Source organism: Lissotriton vulgaris, chromosome 1_1, assembly GCF_964263255.1.
Source record: "Lissotriton vulgaris chromosome 1_1, aLisVul1.2, whole genome shotgun sequence".
NCBI classification, from domain to species: domain Eukaryota; kingdom Metazoa; phylum Chordata; class Amphibia; order Caudata; family Salamandridae; genus Lissotriton; species Lissotriton vulgaris.
In genome coordinates this window covers 567,099,673-567,117,738 of record NC_141685.1, presented here as the reverse complement: position 1 = coordinate 567,117,738, position 18,066 = coordinate 567,099,673, and the positions used below count along the sequence as shown (strand labels likewise).

The window sequence follows — 18,066 nt, the reverse complement described above, 5'->3', positions numbered from 1 at the left end:
TAAGTCCAGGAGCTTTGCTCCCACAACCCAGTGGCCTGTTCATAAGCAGCCACCAACCGGAGGCGTCTATCCCCCATTGGATAACATTGGGCCTCAGCACTCTGCACCTGACCGCCCTAGTGCCGCTGAGGGTGTAACAAGAGTGCATCCTTGACCCTGGGGGACCCCTAAGTCTACCCCCAGAATACCAACTCCCACAGCCGAATACTTACCTTTGAACCGATAACCCAATTTTCTTCCATAGGATAACATTGACTGTTTTTCTGTGAAAAGTTTTTAAGTGTGGAGTTGGAAAACCTATCAATGTCTCAAAAACTGTAACTAAATAACCAAAACGCTTTTACTTACCTGTTTACAGGCAATGTCCCAGTGCAGTATCCAGGTGTACTTCACTGTGTAAGAAAAGTAATCTGTAAAGCAAACTACTTGACATTCTACTAAAAAGCCAATACAAAGTATATGTACAATATTTCAAAGCATTACTAGTAGTTCTACTGTAATCAAACAAAAAGTATATATAAAACTGCAGTAATAATACAGTTTGTAAACAGTTTGTATTGCAAAGTACTTATCACTTACCTGTGCCAGGCTTTTTTGGATTTAGGAAATAAAATAACTAAAAGAATATTTTTATACAAAACCAATTGGTCCAAAGTTCAGTCTTTGAGTGTGTGAATTAATTTGCTGATTGAGTGTGTACAACAAATGCTTAACACTGCCCTCTGATAAAGCCTTACTGCTTTCCCCACACTACCACAAATAGATAGTAAGGTGCTATCTACTTTTACCTCTGCCTACCATTGTGGTTCCACTGGACTCTGTGCACATTATACCTCACTTTGGTATAGTATATATAGAGCCAGCTTCCGACAATTACTCTGTCATGTTGTTTTTTATTCTTTGTTTATATACTTTTCTTCTTTTAACAAGATGTTTTTAATATTTCTTCTAATAGTATTTTTATTAAGTCTTTTACTTGAATAATATTAATTTATTTACTCTTCCACTTGTCTTTATATTGAAGCAAGTTTTTTATGCTATATAAGATTTTGTCACTTGCTAACAAAGAAACTACATCTTATTGGCCATTGGACCTAGAGTTCACCATCTGTTCAGATGTACTGTGTGAATGTGAGTGCTGACTTATATGCACCTAAAAATACTAATCCTACTATGTACAACACTCACAAGTGAGTACCAGGTCGGCAGCAGAAAATTAAGCTGTAAATTATTGTGTAGGCATACTGTGTGTCAAAGCAATGATTTTAAAAGTCAGCAGAGCACTTCATGGTCTCCAAGTATCTATAAATGTGACACTAATGCAGTTTAGTGGAGTGATGCAGTCACAAGCACTAAAATGCGTTAGTCTAACCCTATATGTATGGTACTTGGCAGGGATGCCGCCTGCCTTGCTCCATGAAGCTAGCGTGGCTGCAGCATGGCAAATACATTTGCCTTCATGTAAAAAAATTTTGTGCACCCGTCACCCAAGTGTTGAGCAGCAGGTGTGTGTGTGTGTGTGTGTGTGTTGGGGGGAGGGGTGTTGTCCACTCATCAACTGCCTGCGGGCTGTGAAACTTTATTGGATCAGGAAGAGTGGGTTTCTGAGACAACTGAACATCTATGTATCGTGCAAAGAAGAAACTCAATGCTTAAAAGCAGTCAAGGTGCAGCGATTGCCCTCCTACTGAGAGGCTTCTGGTGGGTCGGTTCACCAGTTACGGTTTATGACCTATTTCAGGGGTTTTACAGCAATTTTTAGGTTTTTTTTGTATAGGTTTATTAATATTTCTTATCACTGAAAATTGGGTAAATTGAGATGTTTATGTTGTAAGTGGATGTCCTTGCTTGATTTTATCAGCAATCAGGTGTCACGTGTTTTGCATACATGCCAACCCTCTCGATTTAAGCTGTAGACAACCGATTTCAAGATTAGTCTCTGCATCCCGATTCCTGAGTAGAACAAGTATTTACAATGCAACGGTCTTGCCTTTACAAAAGTTGGAGCTATTGGCATTGTAAATGGCATAATTTTCATTTATGTGTTGGTTTTGAAAACAGATAAATAAATGGCATTGTTATTTACAATGCCACTAGCTTAATCTTGCAAATGCGAGAATGTATTGTGCACTGAGAGGGACAGTAAGGAGGCATTTGCGCTGAGAGGGGCAGTGAGGAAGTATTGTGCGTTGAGGGGGGCAGTGAGGAGGTATTGTGCGTTGAGGGTTCAGTGAGGAGGTATTGTGCACTGAGGGGGGCAGTGAGGAGGTATTGTGCGTTGAGGGGGCAGTAAGGAGGTATTGTGCACTGAGGGGGCATTGAGAAGGTGTGGTGCACTTAGAAATAATCTGAAACCAAGATTCAGTAATCAGCTGCTACCCTGTCAAAGGACTAATTGACTTCAATAACACAGCTGTCTTCGCGTGAGCTATGAACTCATTTTATGAAAGACTAGTGAACAAAAAAAAATTCTGATGTTAAATTGATCACAGCACATGAAGGGGCGAGCTTCTGCCGACCTAATTTTCTTGTCTTTATTTGAGCACCACGAAGGGAGTTAATGATCTCCCACCAGTACTGACAGTGATTTTCACAAGACAGCTAATTTAATTGCAAAGTCCAGTCTTTGGACGATCGATCCTGTCATAGACTTCCCTCTGCATCTGTAAACATTACACAGCCATGCTACATTAAGGGATGGCTGTGAGGTCACGCTGCCCAGGGACAACATGAGCGCGCGACCTTCCCCACAGAGATGAAAGTTGCGCCCGCTGCGCCGTCAACACAGCTTCAATGAACAGTGAAGCCACAGCCACGAAGACAGCTAAAGCGTGAGCTCAGCGCGAGCCCCCTGCAGAGCGGTGACGTACAGTCCGCTTTTGTGCAAGAGCACAGAAAGCGCATTCATACAAGCGCCGGGATGTGACATTAAGATCCTGCTGGGAGAGTGTGCAGAGCCTTGTCTGACTAGTAAGTCACCCTTCCTTCACACTGGCTTTTATTTTGTGTTCCTTAACCTGCAGAGCTTGTGAACCTGTGGATGAATATTTATAGCCGCGTGCGAGCCAAAGGGTAACCAATGGTGTAAGGAACCCCCTATGAATTCTGTCTCTGTATTATGCGACCAAGTGACCCTCATGCAAATGGAGGAATCTCAGAGTTTCAGAACTTTTTGAACTTTAGAAAAGGCTCTTATGCGCTGCGCATATTATCAAATTGAGTAGTAGGAAGGTTGTTCAATCGAATGCATGCTAAAGAACAGTTGCATTGATTGGCTGCCAACCAAAATGAAAGAAATAGATGTTTTTTCTATTTCTTTCATTTTGGTATAATTGCGGCACCCGCGCTTTACTTGTAACATTTCAAAAGTAAAGCAAGGGTGCCGCGATTATACCAAAATGAAAGAAATAGAAAAAACATCTATTAAGTAAAAGCCATTTGCTTTGCTACACAATACTATTAGCAAAGTAAATGGCTTTAACTTAATCAAAGGTGAGCCCTATTGCATTTTCAATGCTTGTCTTTCTTAAGTAGTCCTGTAAAGCAACTATCTTTCTTTCTTTCATTCTTTTTTTTCTTCCTTCCATTGCCTACCCCGCTTTCTTTTCATTTTCACTCTGTCTATGCTGCTCTGTTCATCATTCTCCTACTTTTCGCGGGATAATCTGTTGCTCATCCGACTTTTGAAATAACGCGTGTTAGCAGGAATCCCATTTACTGCAGCCAAAATAAACAAGATTTGAAAAAAATATTATTGTGTATGGGTGCTCGTGGAAGACAATTTCACGTGGGGGGCAGGAGGGGGTGAAAGGAGTCACACAGTGTGACAGAAACACACTTCAGGGCCTAAAGTTGCGTCAGTCGTGCGGTAAAGCATCCACTCCAGGGGGGGGCAAAGTGGGCCGGGCTGCAGACACAGTGAGCCCGATGTCAAGGCGACGTGACGCCTGATTTATGAAGTTCTGCCTTTAACCCAGTCCCACATACTATTCACAAACACTGCCCTGCGTACTCACAATTTGTCTGGCTCTGCCATTGTTACTGTCTGTGCCACACAACTAGCGCCTATTCAGTTGCAGCTTCATGTAGTGATGCTGCAGTTTCATTTGTGAATCCAGCATTGAGAGACCCACACCATAGGATGCTGGCGCATGGCAGTCCCTCGGTGGAACACGCTATACATGGCGCATGGCAGTCCCTCGGTGAAACACGCTATACATGGCGCATGGCAGTCCCTCGGTGGAACACGCCATACATGGCGCATGGCAGTCCCTCTGTGGAACACGCTATACATGGCGCATGGCAGTCTCCTCTGTGGACCACGCTAGTGCAGCGCTGCTATACATGGCGCATGGCAGTTCCCTTGGTGGAACATGCTAGCGCAGCGCCGCTATACATGGCGCCCCCTCCGTGGGACACGCTAGCGCAGCACCACTACAGGTGTTTCTACTCCCTTTCATTAGTGCAATGAAAACGGCGCAGGGCTGCCATCCTTGGGGAAGCGCTGCTGCCGTGCACGGGGCATAGAGCCCCTTCAGTACTGCAGTGAGTCATCGAGGGCACGTACTGCTGTATTGGAAAGCGGTACTCTACTCTTTGGGGGTCTATAATCTTAGTTGGATCGCGTACCCTTTGGCAAAGAGTAAACTGCCAAGTTTCCAAGTGAAACAGTCACACTTTGCTTCTGATGCAGGAGCTAGTGGGCGCGGCGCACCCATTCTCCATTTTGAACAGTGCCAAGTTGGCAATGGCAGACTTGGGTGAGGAAATCCTAATGAGGCCAGGTGCATGGGCCACAAGAGTATAACACCCAGTTCCCTTTGTCCTGTGGCGCACTCCGACAGCCCTAGGACTAGGATTTCCTGCTGGGAGGAGGAACCCATATGATGAAGCATGTCACCTACGGGTGAGTGAGGGTTCTAGTCCTTAAGGGATAATCCCCCTTATTGATTACATCTCTTACATATTTCTTTTTGAGGGAACTTATATGTATACCACACACAACCCACGCGCTAAATATATAGACCTGAGGTAGTATAGTGTTTATGATTACGTATAGGGGAAGTTCTCCTTGCTGGTCTTTAAACTTAATTCCGTAGGACCCCACCATACCATTTTGGTGTTATAGCACTCCGACAGCCCCCATGAGAGGTGTAGGCTGTGTGCGGTATATAATACCCGTTTCAGTGGCGCACTATTGTCTTTGTGTACATACTGTCCTTCCCTCCGATGCGCTGTTATCCTGGTGTGCAGAAGCTCCCCTTGCCATGGTTTGTTCTGTGCTCAGAGTGTAAGGACACACATTGCCTTTTTGTATTGTTATCCCCCCTTCTCTCTTTGTCCGCCCTCACCTTTGCCCAATCCTCTGGTTTTACTTTCATGCTCAAAACAAAGAAAAAAGCGGCGGGATCTCTTGAGTCCCGGCGTGAACCTCCTCATGTAATAACACTGATTAATGGGCAGCTCAAGGCACTACTCTGATCGGCTGCCAGGGACGGCGCCCCCTAAGGCCTCCATACCTCTGGCACTGCGCAGGAGTGCATCTCCCTCAAGGGGTCCCAGTCCTGCTTCTCACAAAGCACAGAGAACAAGAAAGTCTCATCCCTGCCCCTTACCGACACCCACTGTGCAGCGCACACCAGTGTATCCTAGCTACGGGCCTCCATACCTATGGCACTGCACAGGAGTACCGACACCGGTAAGGTAGGTCTGCTTGTAGTTCTCCCCCTCCGCTACCCCACAATCTCCCACAATTTTCCTCAATCACGGCTCATGGGACACACTGAGCCGGTCACTTGTAGTGGAAGCTGTAGAGGCGCTTGTGTCTGGGCCACAGCTCTCTGGCGACTCCTTGCCAGTCTGTTTCTGCCATCCCTCGCTGTTCCTCACTTTGAACACGTCAGCCTGGTGGTGGCTATGCTCTGCTGGTTCGGCCAGGCAAGTCTAGCGGTGATCGAGGGTGCAGAGAACTGGTGCACGGTGCGAGGGTGACAACGGTTCAGGACAATTGCACTGTCTAATAGAAGGAGCGAGGGCTGGACAGTGCTTAATTTGGAAAACAGTAAGTGCTAGAGTCCTTCTCAGGAAGCTGGGGCACCGTCCACCCCCATTGCCCTTGCTGAAAATGACAGCACCAACATAATTACTAACAGTTGCATTCCTATAAGTGTGACAAATATACACTATTCTAGACCACCCAAAGCTATATAAATGGCATGGGTGGCAGGTATTATTAATTTTGAATGAGTATTGAATGAATAAACACTGTTGTTGTGTTCATCTCCAAATTAGACAGACAGCCACCATGTGGTGGACTGTCATTACAACTGGTGTTGAAATTAAGAGCCAGTGTATAGCACTGGAAACCACTGGCTCAAATTTAGCACTGGGGCTGGGAATTCTGATTGGTTCTGGATCTGCCGTGACGGAGAGTGAGACAAAAACTAACAGGGAGAGAAGAACATGGGCAGAGAGCGAGGAGCACAAGGAAGGAAAAGAAAACGTGAAACAGGCGAGGGGACACGACGGAGAGGAGGAGGAGGAGCGAGCAGGGGAGCTTGAAACGAGGACAGGGGAGGAGAAAGCGGTTGTCTGACGTAGACTTTTCTCTTCCCCCGACTTTCTTCTGCTGTTAAAAGGTTTCTAATCTTTATGGGGCAGTCCCCATAAAGATAACAAATCTTTTACAGCAGAAGGAAGTCTAGGAACCCTGTCTGAAAAGGACAGGGCTAAAAGAGAAAGAAGTAGGTCACTCACACCTATTTTCCAATGGCTGGCCACCATTTAGCATGAACGGTGATGCCAGCCAATAAAAAAGAGGGACGGGGCTTAACCTCGCTAATGACATATACTCTCTAAACCATGGGTACTCACAAACTTTCTCTCGGGGGGCAAATTTACAGTGTGGTTTGTGTCTGAGAGCCGCACCGTTGGGGCGGGGTCAGTGGGGAAGGGGGCGGGGCTAGAGCAACAAAAAAAACTGTGACCATGAGGTTGATCACAGGTACCTGCAGCGGACGCCTTCGTCCACTGACCCACCAGACCCGGCATACACACCTCTCTCTCTCTATGTCTCCCTCCCTCTCTTTCTCCCTCCCTCTTTCTCTCTCTCACTCACTCTGACTCTCTCACTCCATCTCTCCCTCCCTCTGACTGTCTCACTCCCTCTCTTCCTCTGTCGCACTCACTCTGACTGCCTCACCCTCTCTCTGTCTCCCTCTCTCTATTTCCCTCTCCCTCGCTCTATTTCCCTTTCCCTCACTCTATTTCCCTTTCCCTCACTCTGTCTCCCTCTCTCTTTCCCTCTCCCTTGTTCCCTCTGTCTCCCTCTCTCTCCTTCCCTCTGTCTCCTAACCTCTCCCTCACTTTGAGGAAGATGCAGAGTCCACTGTAGAGTTAAGTTCCTTTAACTCTACAGTGGACTCTGCATCTTCCTTTACTACAGTCTCCCTCCCTCTACCTCCCTCTGTCACCTCACCCTGCCTCCGCCGCCCACACACCCCCTCCCGAGCTCCAACAATTTCCACCCCTTTGGCATTTATTTTATTTGCTGATTTTTTGAAGAATGGCTGCAGCGGAGCTACATGTGTATATTTTATTTACCTGAATGGATGGTAAAAAGATACATACATATATAATTATGTTGTTGGCCTTTGCTTGGTCAATACCATTAACCATTCCCTAGGAGCGAAGAGAATGCCCCCCCACCCCCTTTCCCAGACACACAGTCTCCCAGTTTGAAGTTTTTGAAACACACTATAAGGAGCTGTATCCCTGAAAAATGAAGGGACCAAGAAAAACCATCAAAGAAGTCCCTATTACAGTCAGCAAGGAGGAGGCCGCTTCCCAGGACAGTACAAGCTAAAATATAAAAGGAAACCACAAAATATATCTAAATCAAAGGTACTAATATTTTAATGAAAATATACAGCTAATTTAGCAATTGTGCACCCTTCCACGCTTACTTGTAGCAAGCCCCAGGCAGGAATGTGTAGGATGGTTTCTTGAAAATAAAAGTTGCATAAGTCTTCCTTCTGAATATCGTGGAAAGCAAATAAATAACGCTGGTAATAAAGTGCTGTAGGTACACAAGTTGTTCAGGGAAAAGGAAGGCGTGTGAGCGCTCCTGCGATAGGATTATGAAGGAAGAATGCGTAAACAAAAAATAAGATAAACTCCAATGTCCGAGTATATGCGCAAACTTGCGTGTTGAAAAAAGCCTCAATAATGCTAAACCAAAATCTGGCCTGGACTAGTCCGCAAATCAGAGAGTAATCCAGGAAGGTGGGGCGTCCCCCGCTAATCGTTGACGGCTTGCACTGATTAACGGGGATGCATAATAAAAAAATGACACGCACTTCCCGAAAGTGTCCTGAAACTGACAAATGCTGAACAGATACGATAACGGAAATCTTCTTGTGTTCCATACACACGCTGGGAGGGAAAGGGGATTGAGGCAGGATACGGGAGGAATGGGGAAGGCACGTCCAAGGGTAATACTGGATTGACCGCCGAAACAAAATATCCAAAGAAGCAGGCACGAGCAAAGGGGTTTAATGATTAAGTTCACAAAAGAAGCTAAATTCCAACATCCAAATCCATGAAAGCAGAAGCAGGATACCACAAAAAGGACGGCTGGACAGAACAAGAGAAACGCTGAAAGCCAAGCAACGAGTGACTACAGCTGCTGGTTTAAATCTGCCCGCTTCCAGGCGCACACACACAGCGCCACCCAAGCACTTCACAGGTCTTTAAAAGACCATTGGCATGTTAATGAGGCTTTGTTCACCTCTCAGCGCCCCTGCAGCCCCACTCTGACTATGGCGATAATCGCCCGGCCTCCGCAGAGCAGCAGAGTCTCTGAGTCGAGCTCTGGTTGCAGACACCCTTTAAAAAAAAACAACTCGGGTACGATGTCTGAAAGGTCCATGGGCCGCCAGGAAAGGCTTGCCGGGCCGCATATGGTCACCCCTCTGCTTAAAAAGCCCACTGCTGATGCGAAGGACCTCAACAACTTCCGCCCAATCACTAACCTTCCCTTCCTTGCGAAGATCACAGAAAGATGTGTAGCAAAACAACTCTCCCGTCATATCAAGGACAATGATCTTCTTGACAATTGCGAGTCTGGCTTCATCCAAAACTGCAGCACTGAAACAGCCCTACTGCAAGTGGTTGATGACGCACTGAGGATACTCGATTCGGGGGGGTCCTGTCTTCTAATTCTCCTTGACCTTTCCGCAGCCTTTGACACTGTCAATCACAACACCCTCCTCAATATTGCATCCTTCCTCTCTGACAGATCCCAAATGATCAAAATAGCGAACAGTCTTTCTTCTCCTGTGGCGGTAGGTCAGGGTGTTCCTCAAGGCTCTATACTTGCACCCACATTGTTCAATCTCTATTTAGAACCACTGGGAAACCTCCTAAGCAAATCCGGGATTCACTATCATCTCTATGCAGACGATACTCAACTCTACCTCAAGGTTGCCTCCACTCATGATCTTTCCTTCCTAAGCTCTACTCTGGACTCCATCCAAAACTGGATGTCAACTCATCAACTGATTCTGAATCCCTCCAAAACGGAATTCCTCCTCTTCTCCTCCTCACTCTCTCCTCCCCCGGTCCAATCATGGATGGATCAGATGAATCTACTAAACAATAAACCCAGCATTGTCGACAGCGCTAAATCCCTTGGAGTCATTCTAGACAAAAAACTCAACCTAACCCCCCACATCAATTCTATTGCTAAATCTGCTCGTTACCAACTGCACCTTCTTTGGGGAATCCGACGCTTCTTCCCGGAGCAGGACCTCATCACCCTGGTGCAATCGCTGGTCCTCTCCAGACTTGACTACTGCAATTCTCTTCTTACTGGCCTCCCCAAATCTCACCTGTCCCCACTTAAGTCTGTTTTCCATTCTGCAGCTCGCTTCATTTATGGGGCCAAAAGAAGCGATCACATCACACCAATGTTATCCACCCTCCGCTGGCTTCCCTTCGAGGCTAGAGCTATCTACAAGACCGCTTGTATCACCCACAAAGCCTTGCACTCCTCCTCTCCTCGCTACCTGGCGAATAAACTGAAACTCTCTGGAGGCTCTAGACCTTCACGCAATGCGGAGAATCTACTACTTGAACCTCCCACTTTCAAGAAGGAGAGAACAATGGCCCAATCCTTTTCAGGCAACGCAGTGAGAATCTGGAACTCCCTTCCGCCTCAGCTCCGGACCACCGCCTCCTCCCAGGCTTTCAAAAGGGACCTCAAAGTTCTCCTCCTCCAGAGACACCTCCAAAAGTAATTCACGTCCTCTTGTTATTTGGAGGAAGGCTTCCCACTACTGATAATTTCCACGACCATGGAAGTGCCTTCCCAGTGTATTCCTGGGGTTGGAGTGTCTGCCTCTTTGGAGTATTTTCCATGTACCTGTGTTTTGTGCCCTTTTGTAACATGCACACACCACTTTGCCCTTGTAACACACGATTTGCGACCTCTCACATGTTTTTACCTTTGATACTGGCACAAGTGCCACCTCTGCCTACATAACACTTGTTCTTGTGCCGGAGTGTCTAGCACCTTTTGCAGTATTATACCCCAAATGATACTTTGTCTTCTCTTGTAACTTTTTCCTCCTGTGCACTTTTTACTACCTCATGTATTTTTGGATGCGCACAATTTTTACTACCTCATGTATTTTGTTTGCTCACAATTGTCACTATTACCTTTACTACCTCATGTATTTTTGATTGCTCACAATTTTTACTGCCTCATGTATTTTGTTTGCTCACAAATGTCACTATTACCTTATGTACTGTAACGTATGCGTTTGCAATCTGTTCTTTTGTAATGTTTCTCATTATGTTTCATTTCTGTTCCTTATGTGAAGCGCTCTGACACCTTCGGGTTAAGTCCGCGCTATATAAAAATGCATAACTAAATAAAATAAAATAAAAATATGAGTACCCCTGCTCTAAACAGATCTCGCCTGCATGACTGCGCATGTGCGAGCTCGAGACCTAAAAAAAACCTATGGCGTCGTGCCGGGGACTGGTTAGGGTGACTCGAGTATGCACTGCCAGTAACCTGCTCCTACAGGCAAGTGCACATTGATCACGCTCTGTCTGCCATAGTGTTTTCTCCGTGCTTCTTGACACGGGAGGAAAAGTGTATTTGCATTTTTCATATCAGATTCTGCAGGAGCACACTTGAAAGTCCCATACAATGGAAGGCCACTCGCATACACATTGAAGGAATTTAAAACACTCGTCGTCTATTTAATGAATAGTCGCTTTTGTTTACATATGCATTTTCTTCTAGTCAAATGTTCGCTAATCCGGTTTCGGTGTATACGATGAATTTTTTCATCACTAGAAATAGAACCTAGGTACTGCGCCACCGTCGCCATTTCAAGGTCAGGCAAAAGAATTCGTTTTTCAAGCGTTCTTCGGAGCGAGACTTTGTTGCGGCGTTCCTGTAGGTCCCGACAAACGCTGCTACGTCTGTTCTCTTTCCATATCTATTCTGCATTCACGGGCGCGCTAGAAAAGCGTCACCAGCTCAGCCAATCAGGTTCCTGTTCTTTTCTCCGAGGTTGGAAATCTTCTTCTCTGGTTTCTTTCTGTGAAGCTGCGGCCTTGGGGTAACGACCTCCATTATTGCTAGTGAAAGACGGACCTTCTTCTCATTCAGGTGAGTGTTGGGTCCCGAAGGGGGTGAAGGTACAGGGTTGGTAGCGGTGTCGCAAGCTCAGGATGAAGGCTGATGGGCCTAGTTATTCGTTTTCCTGGAAAGAGTTGGGTGCGAAATCTCCGCGCCTCATGAGCTGGTGGCGTTAAGCGGCCCGTTTCCTGGTCACTGCGTGATCTCGGGATCACTATGAAAATGTAATATTACGTCTGCGTCTCCCAACTCTGTAACAAATACACTCTCATGTAGGGCATTAGGGACTCTGGCAACATGGCATTGTTCTACTAGATTCCCAGCCTATAGAGAAGCCAAACTTAAATATATTCCTCTAACGTGTCCGTTGAATGTCTGATGTTTTTTTTCGTGCATATTTAATATAGCGCGAACTCGACCCGAAGGTTTTAGAGCGCTTAACATGAGCACCGTATTTACATTACACATTCAGGCACGGGGAGATTAACTGATCGCCACAGTGAATACAACGGATATGGGTAGAACTGATATGGGAATAACGTGCTTTGTTATATGCAGACGCTAATCTCTTTCAGACAGCAGTCGTAATTTCTGTTGTTTGCAGTCTGAGGCTACTGGCCACGTTCATTTAGACCGTTCACTGCCTTGTGTACCTGAGCTTAATATCCCTATATTCTTTACTTTTTGTGGATTCGACGACAAAACCCTCGTATTCGATTTTTCATGTTGCAGTTCCTACTTATTTTGTAGTGTCACAGCTGTACTTATTGGGTAGTTATATCTGTAATAACCTTTAGGCTCGTTGTGGGGTATGTTAAAATATAACACTGATCTTGTGTTAAAAAATATCATGCAGCTGTGTTTGTGATTATCGTATTTCGAACTTAAAATAATATTTTTGGCGACCCCTTCATAGCTGCCAAGGTTTCAGATTGCTTTTGTGTGACGTTTTAATAATTTTAGTGACATTCAATGACTGAGTGCCATTTCTCGCAAGCAAAATCAGACAAAGAAGACGAGGGAAACATAAGTATCAGCAATTACACCAGCGCACAACATCGTTTTCTTGAAGTTTGTGGTTCTTATTTATACAACAGCACATATTCCTTTCTGAGGCTCTGCCCAATGCTCAGCCTCTTCATTTCTTAAGCGCACATTCTGTCATAGCTGCAAAGTATTGCCATTGCTTATGTGCAACATTTCAATGGTTTCAGTGTACTTCTGAGTACAGCCCGACAGCTTCGTTGAGGTCACTACATTGATTTGTGTTAAGCTTGCCCTACCCCTCCCCAGTCCTGAAGAAGACCCGCTCTGTAAGGGACATTGACCCTACAACTTGAATGAATGATTACGTATTTATATTGCGCATGGCTACCCGAAGGCATCCCAGCGCTTTAGACAACGTTCATTCACCAAAGTTAGAGGAACAGCATAGTTTTCAGCATCTTCCTGAAACTAAGATGGTTGCTTTCCATTCTGATGTGGAGTGGAAGATTGTTCCAAAGTCTTGAGGCCTGTAGGGAGAAGCGTCGACCACCGATACGCACTCTCCTTATTTTAGGGATTGTCAAGAGATTTTTATTAGAGCATCTTAATTCCCGACCAGGAAGGTACGGTCAGAATAATGATTGCATCAATGCAGGTGCTGTTTTGTAGATTACTTTATGGACCGTGACCAGAGTTTTAAATTCGATCCTCTGTTGCACTGGAAGCCAGTGCAGCTGACGAAGTGCGGGTTTGGCAGATGTTCTCCGTGGGACGTCCAGCAACATACGCGCTGCGCAATTCTGAGAAGTCTGCAGTATCTTAATTGTCCCTTGGGGGGCACCTAGATATAATGCATTAGAGTAATCTAGGCGTGATAAGATAAACGCCTGCACTAGGATCCTTCTGGCTTCGAAAGGAAGGAGGATGATGATTTTTCTCAGAAGCCTCATGAGTGCATAACATGTGGCAGCTACCTTCCGGGCCTGTACTGAGAAATTAAGAGCTGGGTCCATCCACACCCCAAGGCTCTTAATTTGGGTCTTGGGTGGTTGGCCTAAACTATCTGGCCACCATTCCTCCACTGTAGTAGGTGCCATGTATCCCAGCATCTTCACCTCAGTTTTTGCCCCATTAAGTTTTAGTAAGGATTCACGCATCCATCCCCGAACTTTATTAAGGCAGATGGAGAGTCTTTCAAAGGGGGCATCATGCGTGGTTAGTGAAATAATCAATTGTGTGTCATCTGCGTATGTGACAAGTTGTACTCCCCAGGTCAGCTAACTGACTGTTTTGCTAATTGCACTTTGATTGCTCTTAAAAGAATGAATAATATTAAATAAAGGACTTCTTCATATACCTAATTCTACATCTTTTTTGGACTTTTTATCTGTGCGCCTCCACATAAGCTAACATGTTAAGTATGCTTGACCTTTGTCACATTCCTTAGTTTTTACCACTTCTATTCACTTTGCTTGCCCCCCTTTCCTTCCCATTGGGCACTACAATCTTTTGTGAAGTAATATATAAATGAAGGGTACTGCCTGACTAGACTGGACAGACAAGGTCGAGTGGGAGGTGGCATAGCGATTCTCTATAAAGACCACCTTCAATGTCACACTACACCTATTTCTGATTTCCCGGACTGTTTCCAAGCCCTTTATTTCACCATAAAGGAAGCACAGTGCCCTTTTTTCCATGGAATCCTAATATATCGACCGCCAGGCCCACGGACTGATTTTACTTTTAAACTTCTTCAGGCCTTGGAACCATATTTTGGGCGAGAAAATCTCTCCATCCTAGGTGATTTTAACTATCACTTAGAACGACAGGATGTCTCTGACACCTCAGGACTCATTGAGGCTCTGGCTTCCTGTGGGCTTATGCAGCGAGTCAGTGGGGCGACTCATCGGGCAGGTCATACGTTAGATGGCATCTTTTCGAATGACCATCGTATAATCACTAAGGATCCGGTGCATTTATCTTGGTCCGACCATCTCGCAGTTCCATTCCATCTGGAATACCTCATGAGGGATGGAAGTAAAAAAGGGAATCATGCAATGGTTACGGCTAGAAACCTTAGGGACATCAGCAGCCATTCCTTTGCGCCTTGGGCTGCTAGCTTTTCAATCACGGGTATGGACAATGTACATACCGCAGTTGATCATTTTGAACAGGCTGTTACCAAAGCTATGAATGAGCTAGCTCCCATACAGACCCGACGCCGAGCAAGGAAGAGACCCTCTGCTCCGTGGTTCTCCGACTCCCTTAGGCTCCTCAGGCAAGAAGTGAGGAGGAAGGAAAGGCTCTGGCATTCTAGCTGGGACTTTAAGAACAAAGAAGCCCACAAACTCCTTGTCAGGAAATACAAGGCTGAGATTGTGCAGGCTAAACAAGATTACTTTGTAACCCTGACCACCTCGCTCTCCTCCCCGAAGGAGCTTTTCAAAATTGTCGACGCGTTAGTCGACTTACAAACTCCTGACCCTGTCATCCCTTCGCAGGACTTATGTGATAGGATAGCCCTATTCTTCCATACAAAAATTTTGGACATCCATCTTGCTCTTGAGAAACAAAGGGCTGGCATCAGTGTTTCTAATGCCCTGACTCAGTCGAATCCGTCCATCGTCGCTGCTCCTCCTCTAAGCACTCTGGACTCCTTTCCACCACTAGAACCGCAGGATCTTGAAGTCCTGCTTAATAAGATCAAATCCGGTTCCCCTTTGGATACTTGCCCTCTGAAAATCATCAAGCAGTGCAAGGAGTCCTTCTTACCACCACTGCTAGAAATCATGAATCTAGCAATAAGAGATGGTGTCTTCCCCTTGGAATGGAAGAAAGCAGTAGTTAAACCCCTGCTAAAGAAGGCCTCCCTTGATCCGGAAGTCCTGAAAAACTTCCGGCCAATTTCGCTGCTCCCCGCCCCTGCGAAGATGCTTGAGGCACATCTGAATAAGCATCTCGCCGCTTTTGTAGAAAGCTCGGGTTGTCTTGACTCTTCTCAGCATGGATTCAGGAGGGAACATAGCACCGAGTCGGCCCTCACTGTCGTGCTCGATAACATCCGCACGACAGTGGACAGAGGCCAGACTACCCTCCTGGTCCTGTTAGACCTAACTGCGGCCTTTGATACCCTCTCTCCCTCAGTTCTTTCATCTCGTCTGGGGGATGTGGGGGTGAAGGGCGCAGCTCTAGATCTCCTGACTTCCTTCCTGACTGGGAGGGAACAAAGAGTCAAGATGGGTGAGTTTCTATCTCCATCCCGGCCTGTGCTATGTGGGGTCCCACAAGGGTCGGCTCTTAGCCCGACCCTATTTAACATCTATGTGACCCCACTGGCCAGACTAATAAGAACCTTCGGGATGGAGGTAGTATCCTATGCTGACGACACCCAAATACTCGTCTCTCTCTCCCATTCAGATGTGCAGACCGTCTCCAAATTTAGATCCTGTATGGAGGCGGTTGGTCACTGGATGATTCAGAACTCCCTCAAACTGAATGGGGAGAAGACTGAGGTGATGGTGTTTGGTGGGAACGAAAACATCTGGTCCTCTAGTTGGTGGCCTGACTCGCTAGGTGTGTGCCCTTCCCCCACTACATCTGCAAAAAATCTTGGGGTGATGATAGATCCTGCCCTGGATATGGGTAGACAGGTGAGTAGGACCATCTCCACCTGTTGGGGCCTTATCCACACCCTGCGAAGGATCAGGAAATATCTTTCTGTGCAGTCCAGAAAGCAAATAGCGGTCGCGCTCATTGGCTCACGCCTGGACTACTGCAATGCGCTGTATGCGGGGCTAAATAAGACCCTCCTACAGCGCTTGCAGGTTGTCCAGAATGCCGCGGCCAGATTTGTTCTGGATGTTCCTAGACGCTCCTCGGCCACTTTGGCCAGAAAAACGTTGCACTGGCTTCCTGTGGAGTACCGAGTACGGTTTAAGGTCCTGTGTATGACATACAGAGCCATCGCAAGGAACAGTGACTCTGGAATGGGTTCCATCATCTCCCACTACATCCCCGGAAGGAATCTGCGTTCCTCCGGGAAATTGCTCCTCTCAGCCCCTCGTGTGCGAAAAGCTAAATGGGGTGGGAGGGCCTTCTCTACTTTAGCTCCTAAGTGGTGGAATGACCTTCCTTTGGATCTCAGGTCCCTGCCCTCCCTGCAGACCTTTCGCGGCGCTTTAAAAACCCGCCTCTTCTTACAGGCCTATGTGTAATGATGATTGATTCAGACTTTTGATGTCATTGATAGGCGCCTTGATACCTTCGGGTTATTGTCTTGCGCAATATAAATTTTTATCAATCAATGAAATGTACAATAAGATGTCTTTGAGCACCCTGTGATTAAATAACATTGTGTTCCTAAAACGAAATCTGTCTTCATGTTCTGGGACCCCTTTTCTCTCTGTACCACTTCTGTTTGACAGCCAGACTGGAAAAGAAATCACCCCCCCCATCTACCCACACACCCGGCTCCAGGACAGAAAATAAATTGTGGCAACAGACTAAAAGTGCCCCCTATTTAGAAAAGCAGACAATTTAAAATTAGCCTACATTTGCAAATCAGAGCACTTGATTAGACACGCTGTATACTTTTTTGCAATGTATAGAAGACTACGTGCATCTAGGCTTGCTGAAAGTAATCTTTGTTATATAATTAGGGCTCCCGGTTTTATGGTATTTATTTTTTTACCATTTCCGTCTGTATTTATCCATATTTATTTTTATGTTTTATCTGTATATATCTGTATTTATTTTTGTCGCAAGCAAAAAAGACGTTGCAGCTAGTATTTTTCCACATTTATTTTAATAGACAGTGCAAATGGTTGTCACGGGTTTAGCTATCTGTTTTAATTTCATTTTTTTAATTAAAACAGTGTTTTAAATGGATTTTTTTTAAATAAAGCAATGCTCTCGGTTTAGATGCCTTGAATAATGCCATGCACAGGCATCTTTAAAAAAGAAAAAAGTTCCTCCTGACAACAATCCTGATGCCTGTCTAGTTGTGCCTAAGGTGGAAAGCGCTGCATCTTCTGTGGTGCGGAATGTAGAGCCAATTGTACATTCAAGACTGTGGCTCCAGATGCCAAATCACACAGGATCATAGTTAAAGCTGCTAAGGTCCTGGTTTGTTTATGGGTGATAATTACAGGTTTTCTGTGGACATTCCAAAGTATTATGTCTGACACTTTGTGACCAGGATAACAAAGTTTGAATGCCAGAAATGACCCATTTTTCCCAAAAATATTAGTGGTCTTTTACATTCTGGGGAGAATTGAAAGTCACAATTACAAAAAAGGTTTGCGCTCTCAAACTCGAGATTATCTGGATTATTCTGCCCACTTCATCTCTTACTCTTCACGGACACATGTGGTGTCCTATTGTCCTGTAAAGCGATTTGAGCCTGTTGTTTGGGGCAGTCTTGT

At 45.6% G+C, this 18,066-nt stretch overlaps 1 protein-coding gene across 2 annotated transcripts in view; it reads left to right on the top strand.

Annotated features, from left to right (window-relative positions):
- Positions 1-11,405: 11,405 nt before the first annotated feature.
- The window catches only part of LOC147747490 (DBIRD complex subunit ZNF326-like), a 190,267-nt gene continuing 183,606 nt past the window's right edge, over positions 11,406-18,066 (top strand). The window contains exon 1 of one of the 2 annotated variants that reach the window (XM_086953956.1): positions 11,406-11,686. The gene's annotated coding sequence lies outside the window, so the exon portion shown is untranslated. The remainder of the gene's footprint in view (positions 11,687-18,066) is intronic. The other variant, XM_086953955.1, reaches the window with a different exon arrangement.